The following is a 9,292-nucleotide window of genomic DNA, read 5'->3' as shown; positions in this document are numbered from 1 at the left end:
GAGTATTTCGGTCAAAGTCCACCCAATCACCTTCTTATGTTTCTTCAAAACCTGCAAAATCTTATTTTCTTGATCCAAATCAAGGTTAGAAGAAATTATAACCGGCATCATTTCATTCATCTCTAAATAAGCATATTTAAGATTTCCAGGAATTGGTTTCATCTCAGGGGAATGTGGATGCTCAATGGAAGGAGTGCTTGGGGAAGCCGGGATATCAAGAGTATCAGCTGCATTAACAACTTCATTGATAACAACTTCACCTGTAGTAGATATGTTACCCTGCAAGGCAGCATCAATCTCAGCACATACAACACAAATATTAGTGTCAGTACAATCAGAACATGAGTAAACATCATCAAAATCAGACAGTGATGGAAAATCAGATGCAAGCAAATCAGTACAAGTATCATCAATAGTATCAGAAAGCAACTCTATTTGAAAAACAGAATGCTCTTCCATGGGTTGTTGGTTTGATCCTTGAGCTTGCTGCATGGCATTCAATAAAGTGGCAAGTTGTCCAATTTGTGTTTGCAAAGTCTGAAGAGTAGAATCTATTTGTTGTTGATACTGAAGATTATTTGCAGACATTTCTTTGACAATATACTCTAGTGAAGGTTCAGAAGGTGCACAACACATAACCTTAAATTCATTCAGATGCTTATGCGGATCCTCACCTGCAAAACCATTAAACCTAGGCAACAAATGTATAAAACCAGATTTCAATTCAAAAGGTACATCAACATCAGGATACTCAATGCATAAGTTCGCATCAGGGGCAGCCAACTGTCTCAAAGTTCTTTGTTCAGCCATGTTATCAACAAACACAGAAATACCAACTATGTCCCAAACAGGCAGAAACAAAGAGAAAGAAGAAAAACGATTAAAATAAATTCATAAAAATATAAAAATAGAAAATTTAATCTAATTAAGACAAATAAGAATTTTGGGAATTTTTTTGGATTTTTTCGACTCTATGAAAACAGTAAAAAATTCATTAAAAATCGAAAAACGATGAATTTGGCGATTTGGGGTCGAATTCCCTTACTCTGGAAAGAGACTCTGGAAGAGTAAGGGAGTATTGATCGCACAATTTTTCTGCTCCCAGTAGGCAAAAACAGATTATCGATCAGACTCAATTTCCGAAAAAAACGTTTTTTCGACTAAAAAAAGGCGTTATGGCCGAAACCGCGAGGAACATATGGCCTAAACGCACAAACACTTAACATAAGACTCTAAAATTAGTTAATAACGATAAGAATCCCCGGCAACGGCGCCAATTTTGATCCGCTGTCGCGCGCGGATCAAAAACGAGTATTTTGTAAAACGTAGTACAGCGACAATGGCTCGAGTTGTATCGCAAGGATTCTTGATTTTATTAACTAAAAGTAAAAACTATAATGGGGTTTTGTTTTAGAATCGAATCGTAAAAGAGAAAATAAAAAGTGATTATTAAATAAGTGATTAAAACAGGTTAATCTGCCGGTTCGATGTCCAACTTATCATCGGTCAATATAATTCCAATTCCCTAAATGATTTCAATTCCTATTCGATTGTAATGTTGAATTAACAAGCTCAATTCATACTACAAGATTGTAAACTCCTAATTTCCGAATTAAGCAAACGGATTAAAGTATTGTGAATTAAGCAAACACAATTGCGCGGATAAAGCAAACGCGATTAAATTATAGGAACAACAATCATCGAATCAAATCAATATTTATCCTATGGAACTTGAATTAAGAAAACAAGACATAAAGCATGATATTGAAAGGAATGAGAAATTTAATTGAAATTGATAAAAAACCTCAAAGTATTTGGAATTCGACTCCGGCAGATTTCACCTTCGGATTAGTTCTCTATTACACGATCGTACAAAAGCTTCCCTAAAATATTTTTTGTGAAAAGTGAATACTGAATGGAACGAACAGTACTGCGGCTGCTACCCTAAGGGGAAATAGTACAACCCGTTTTACAAACCAACTGGGTCAAACATACGACCCAGGCCCAAAACTAATGACCCGAAACTTAAATAAACTAGTGCTGCAACTTCAATGAATTATCTGGCCCTGCTACATTCCGATTCTGACTTCGACTCCAACATAAGAATTATAGCTCTTTCTCTTAGCTTTCCGGCAATTACTAGAACGCCTCAATCGGACTCCTAGAACTCCAGATATGGTCGTTTCCGTGCAGACTGCTAAAGCTGAAAATTAAATACGAAAATCAAATAACAATAAAAATAAATTAAAATATAGAAACATTATAAAATACAAAAATAAGACAAGCAAACCATGGAAATGTATAAGTACAAACGTAGAGGAATGTGCATCAAAATGCACTGATCAATTGGCGTTAAGATATTACAAGCATCGCAATAGTTTTTGTGTGTTTTGAGTATATTATTAATATTATTATTACCTAGTCTTGGCTCAATTTTTTATTAGTGTTTCAGCTTTGTTTATGCGAGGAAGTATACCGGAAGATCAACTTCTTTTTGATCCAGAAATTGAAAGAACTACACGGAGACTGAACAGCAAAACAAGGAGAAGAAGGAAACTAGCCAAAGAACGAAGACTAGCCCAAGAAGCAACTACTTCATCAATTTCCCAAGTTATCGAAGAAGAGATGGCAGGGAATAATGATCCACCACCACCACCACCAGAACCGAGACCACCATGTGCTAACAGTCCAAGGAGAACAACCCAGTTTACAAGAAACGACAACAACGCCAGAAATTCTAAAATGAAGACTGGCATTCTTCAGTTACTTTATGCTAGTCCCTTTGCAGGACTGGATCATGAGGACCCATACACACACTTGACAAATTCTATGAAATTGTCGGAGCAGTCAGTGCCCCTGAAAGAGAGGAAGAGCAAGTGTTTAAGAGATTATTCTCTTATTCATTGATTGGCAAAGCAAAGGATTGGTATCTTGACCAATCCACTCAAACCATGACAAATTGGAATGAGTTAGAGGAAAAGTTTCTTGATAGGTTTTTCCCTCAGTCACGGTTGCTTGAAGCAAAAACAGCTATTTCAGCATTCTCTCAAGGTGTTAATGAAACCCTCAATGAAGCATGGGAAAGGTATAAGTCAATGTTGAGAAAATGTCCTAGTCATGGATTTGATGAACTCATTCAGATTCACATTGTTCGTAATGGCTTACAACCACAACCCAAGCTTTTGTTAGATGCTACTGCTGGAGGTTCCTTGATGGCAAAGACAGCAGAGGAGGCAATTGAAATAATTGAGAAAATGGCCAGAAATGATCATCAGGTTCAACATAACCGAGGAGTTGTTAAAAAGAAACCGGGACTTATTGAATTAGGGACCAATGATGCAATCCTTGCTCAAAATAAGCTTCTTTCTCAACAAGTGGAGGAGCTTACTAAGCAAATGGTAAGGCTACCTCAACAACTCAAAGAGCTACAAGATCCTAACAAGAATAAACAAGTTGCTTTGTGTGAGCTTTGTAGTGGAGACCACCCTACCGGATATTGTCCACCGGTGAATGAAGTGAATTATATGGCGAATTAAAATCAAGGAGGCTATCAACAAAGACAAGCTCCTTACCAAAATCAAGGTGGATACCAACAAAGGCCAAATGCACAATAATATGGCCAAGGGTGGAGGCAAGATAATTATCAACAAAGACAAAATCCTTTTCAACAACCACCACCTCAAGACAAGCCTTCAAAGTTGGAGGAAACTCTAAATCAATTCATGCAAGCATCAATGGCGAATCAAAAGAGTAATGAAGCGGAAATAAAGAATTTAGAGACTCAAGTCGGCCAACTAGCTAAACAGCTAGCCGAGAAACAAACAGGACCATCATTCACGGCAAACACTCAAACCAATCCCAAGTAGCATTGCAAAGCGGTTGTAACTAGGAGTGGAAGAGTGCTTTAAAGTGAAATGGAGGAGGTTGATGAGGAGGAAGTTAGGATAGAAAAGGAGAAAGAGTTAGAAAGTGAAGTAGAACCAAAGAAAGATAAGGGAGTTTTAGTTGAAAATGAGAGTGAAGAAAAAAGTGAGGTAGAAAAAGAGAAAAATAGAGAGAAAAAGAAAAAGATTCAAGAAGGAAAGAAGAAAATTATGAGTCCTCCCGTTCGTAATCTACGTTACCCTCATGCTCCCACGAAGAAAGATAATGAGAGGCACTATGCTTGATTTATGGACATATTTCGGGAATTGCAAATTAATATCCCTTTTTCAGAAGCTTTATAGCAAATGCCAAAATATGCCAAGTTTATGAAGGATGTTCTCACGAAGAAAAGAAGTTACACCGAGCCCGAAACAGTTGTTTTTGACGCTAAGTGTAGTGCAATCATTCAATGTACTTTACCGAGGAAGGAAAGAGATCCGGGAAGACTCACTTTGCCAGTTACTATTGGTGACATTCATGTTGGAAGAGGTTTAGTTGATTTGGGTTCAAGTAACAATTTGATTCCGTTGTCCATGGTCAAGAGATTAGGCATTATTGGTATGAAAGATACAAGAATGACACTTCAATTAGCGGATAAGTCTACAACTCGCCCTTTTGGGATAGCGGAGGACTTGCTTGTGAAAGTTGATAAATTCTTGTTTCCAGTTGATTTTGTTGTCATTGATATGGAGGAAGATGTTGATACCCCATTGATTATAGGAAGACCTTTTATAAAGATGGCAAGGATGATGATTGATATTGATGATGGTTTAATGAAGGTGAGGTTTCAAGATGAAGAAGTGTGCTTTGATCTCTTTGAAGCAATGAAACATCCAAGTGATAAAGGTGATTGTTTTAGAATTGATTCTATGGAGGAAGTTATCATGCAAGTTGAAAGTCAAGTTCATGTGTTCAACCCTCTCGAGAAAACATTGACCGAAGCTCTTGATGTTCTCAATGAAGACGAAGAAAAAGAGATTGAAGAATTTTTGCGAGATCTTGATGTATTGAAGAGATAAGTCCTTTTGAAGCGAAGATGGAAGAGTTGAAAGATGATCCAAAGGTGGAAGAAGCCAAGTTAGAATTGAAAATGTTACCATCCCACTTGAAATATGTCTTTCTTGAAGAAGGTGGTAAGAAGTCGGTGATAATTAGTGGTTCATTGTCAAACAAGGAGGAAGAGAAATTAATTCATGTGTTGAAAGCTAACAAGGAAGCAATAGGATGGGTTCTTTCCGATTTAAAAGGGAATAGTCCGGCCTATTGTATGCATAAAATCATGATGGAGGAGGATTTTAAACCGCTCGCTCAACCTCAACACCGGTTGAATCCTACGATGAAAGAAGTTGTAAGGAAGGAAGTGGTAAAACTATTAGAAGCCGGAATGATTTATCCTATTTTCGATAGTGCATGGGTGAGTCCAGTGCAAGTGGTACCGAAGAAAGGAGGAATGACCGTGATCACAAATGACAAGAATGAATTGATTCCGACAAGGACCGTTACGGGATCGAGGATGTGCATTGATTACCGAAAGCTTAATCAAGCTACTAGGAAAGATCACTTCCCTATACCTTTTATGGACCAAATGTTGGAAAGGTTGTCGGGTCAAGAGATTTATTATTTCTTGGATGGCTATTCCGGGTACAACCAAATTTCAGTCAATCCGGAAGATCAAGAGAAAACGGCGTTCACTTGTCCTTTTGAAATCTTTGCTTATAGGCGAATACCGTTTGGATTGTGTAATGCACCGGCCACTTTCCAAAGATGTATGCAATCTATTTTCTCGGACTTCATAGAAAAGACAATGGAAGTTTTCATGGAGCTTCATTCGATCTTTGTTTGAAGAATTTGGATGCCGTGTTGAAAAGATGTGTTGAAACCAACTTGGTCCTCAATTGGGAAAAATGCAATTTCATGGTTACCGAAGGCATAGTTCTTGGTCATAAAATCTCTTCCAAAGGCATTGAAGTTGATCGAGCAAAAGTGGAGGTTATTGAGAAGTTACCGCCACCAACAAATGTCAAAGGAATTCGAAGCTTTTTAGGCCATGCGGGATTCTATAGGAGGTTTATCAAAGACTTCTCAAAGATTGCAAAGCCTTTGAGCAACTTTCTCAACAAAGATAAGCCTTTTATTTTTGATAATGCATGCCTTTTAGCTTTTAATGAGTTGAAACAAAGATTGACCACCGCACCCATAATCATAGCGCCTTGGAAACTTGATTTTAAACTAATGTGTGACGCTAGTGATTATGCGGTAGGAGCGGTGTTGGGTCAAAGAAAAGGAATTTTTTTTCATGCTATACATTATGCTAGTAAGGTTCTTAATGAAGCACAAATTAATTATGCCACAACTAAAAAAGAACTACTAGCTATTGTATATGCATTAGAAAAATTTAGATCCTATTTAATTGGTTCGAAGGTTGTTGTTTACACTGACCATGCAGCGATAAAATATTTGCTTACCAAGCCGGATTCAAAGCAAAGGCTCATTAGGTGGATATTGTTGTTACAAGAATTCCACTTAGAGATTAGAGACAAGAAAGGAGCGGAAAACTTGGTAGCGGATCATTTGTCAAGGTTAGTGAAAGAGGAAGTAACCAACAAAGAAGAAGAGGTTTTGGAATCATTCCCGGATGAGAAGTTGTTCATGGTGCAAGAAAGACCGTGGTTTACGAACATGGCCAATCACAAGGCGTCGGGATGGATACCGGAGGATTTGAGTAAAAGTGCAAGAAAGAAGTTCCTTCATGATGCAAAATTCTATGTGTGGGATGATCCTTATTTGTTCAAAATTGGTGTGGATTGTGTGTTGAGGAGATGTGTGACAAGGGAAGAAGCAAAGAGAATCTTGTGGCATTATCATAACTCACCTTATGGTGGTCATTATGGTGGGTAAAGTGGTGGAGTGAACAAGAGGAATGAAATGCCATTGACCAATATGTTAGAAGTGGAAGTATTTGATTGTTGGGATATAGACTTTGTAGGACCATTTCCCTCATCATTTGGTTGCGAGTATATTTTGGTTGCGGTTGATTATGTTTATAAATGGGTGGAAGCATTAGCATGTCCAAAGGCGGATGGAAAAACCGTAATCAAGTTCTTGAAGAAAAACATTTTCACAAGTTTTGGTACACTGATGGTAGCTCACATTTTTGCAACACTCAACTTGAAATTTTTTTAGAACATTATAGTGTGAAGCACAAAGTAACAACGACCTACCATCCACAAGCTAATGGTCAAGCCGAAGTGTCCAACCGAGAAATCAAAAGAATCTTGGAAAAAACTGTTTCTTCATCAAGGAAAGATTGGTCGCAAAAGTTGGATGAAACGTTATGGGCTTACCGTACAACATTCAAGGCACCGATTGGTCTTACTCCTTTCCAAATGATCTATGGGAAAATTTGTCACTTACCCGTGGAATTGGAGCACAAGGCATTTTGGGCGTTGAAATTGCTTAACTTTGATCCAAAGGCAAGTGGTGAAAAGAGGAAGTTACAATTGCTTGAGATGGAAGAATTGCGTTTACAAGCCTATGAATCCAACAAAATTTACAAGGAAAAGGTGAAAGGATACCATGACAAAAATATTGTTGAGAAGGAATTCAAGGAGGGTCAAATGGTGCTTTTGTACAATTCAAGATTGAAGTTGTTTCCGGACAAGTTGAAATCAAAATGGCCGGGTCCGTTCCGAATCAAGGAAGTGAAAGAATATGGAGCGGTTGTGCTTGAAAATCCGACAACAAATGAAAGTTGGACAGTGAATGGCCAAAGACTCAAGCCGTATCTTGGTGGTGAAGTCGATCGAAGTTTGGAAGCCGTTCCATTTTTTGATCCGTAAAGCCGCCTCGGACTGTCGAGCTAACCGACGTTAAACAAAGCGCTAGTTGGGAGGCACCCCAACATTGTAAGTAATCTCTATTTGATTTGTTTTGGATTGTTAGGAAATCGGTGGAGTAAAATCGGAGTTGACAAAACTGAGAAAAAACCAGAATTCTATTGTTTTCTGTTATCCGCTTAGCAGACCCCCCTCCGCTAAGCGGATCTGCGAAAAATCAGAAAAAAATTAGAAGGGCCCAATGGACCAAACCCGGTCCAAAGGCTCAACTAAAGCATAAGTCTGTGGCTGAGCGGGGTAAAACCCTAATTCACCACATTTGCTAAGGTTTTGCCTCTCACCTTCTACTCCACCATTCTCAATCATTCAAAAGCTCCAATACTTGTCTCTTCTTTTTGATTTTCTGCATTTCTGCTCCTTCCATTTTCAAGCAAGGTATGTGTTTTAGTTTGTTATAAGTTGTGATAATAATGCATTATGGTTCTGATTTAGTAATAGATTTAGCAATAGATTGTGTTTAGGTTGTGTTTGAGTAAGAAATTTGTGTATATTTTAGGTTTAGGTTAGATTAGGTTTTAGATTTTAGGGTTTTAGCAATTACATGCTTGTATCCTTTATCCCCTTGCCTGATTTTTGCTTTTATTGTGTTGTGGAATGGGGTTTGAAACCCTATTGTTTTCTGGTGTGTGACCTGCTAATTGCAGTGTTTTTCAGAATCTGCGCAGGTCCGCTAAGCGGACCTCCTCCGCTAAGCGGACCCTGCTGTGTGCATAATTTTGTTTTTGTTATCAGTGGTGCAGTGCCGTGGTCGGTCGCCTTTTATGATGTTGCAAAGAGATATGATTGTATATTTAAACTCTGTTATGACGATGTTTGTTCTATTTCGTGTTGATTTTTTTCCAGATGTCGTCAAGAGCCGATCGTGGAAAGAGAGCCAGACAACTTACCAGATCAAGCTTTGGCACTGCTCCACAACCACCGACTTTTGATTCTCACAGGTTCTTGGGTCCAATGCAGCAGGAGAGATTTGAAAAGCTGTGTGATAGGAAATTTTGGCCGGAAAAGGTTTTTGATATCTCAACATCCGATAACTTTCATGAATTTGTGGAGAACATTGAGGCTCGGAAGTGGGAAGCCCTGATCTCTCCTGAAACTCAGATCAATGTGGACATTGTCCGTGAGTTCTACGCCAATGCTCTACCAGTGGAAGGGATGAAGTACACGTACAACTCTTATGTGAGAGGTAGGGCCGTTTCTTTTACTAGGGATGCGATTAATAATTTTCTTGGTAGACCTTCACACCTTGCAGCAGGTGAGAAGTGTGCTTATGCTAGGAAGGTTGCTACAAAGACTTGGAATAAGCAGGAGGTTTCTGATTTGCTTTCTTTTGAGCACCGAGGGTTCACTCTTAACCAATCCGGCTACATTCAAAAGATGGATCGTTGCAACATGAATCAAATGGTACAATTGTACTTGGTTTTCCTCATGAATAATGTTAAGCCAAGAAGCCACAACTTCGACCTAACCATTGA

General features: G+C 38.5%; 1 non-coding gene across 1 annotated transcript; it reads right to left on the bottom strand.

Annotated features, from left to right (window-relative positions):
• Positions 1–3,018: 3,018 nt before the first annotated feature.
• Positions 3,019–3,124, bottom strand: LOC131645436 (small nucleolar RNA R71). The gene has a single exon (XR_009297058.1). It is a non-coding gene; the product is annotated as a small nucleolar RNA R71 (small nucleolar RNA).
• Between the last annotated feature and the right edge of the window lie 6,168 nt (positions 3,125–9,292).

This window comes from Vicia villosa, linkage group LG1, assembly GCF_029867415.1.
Source record: "Vicia villosa cultivar HV-30 ecotype Madison, WI linkage group LG1, Vvil1.0, whole genome shotgun sequence".
Classification (NCBI taxonomy): Eukaryota; Viridiplantae; Streptophyta; class Magnoliopsida; order Fabales; family Fabaceae; genus Vicia; species Vicia villosa.
This window is presented reverse-complemented; position numbering and strand designations above follow the sequence as displayed.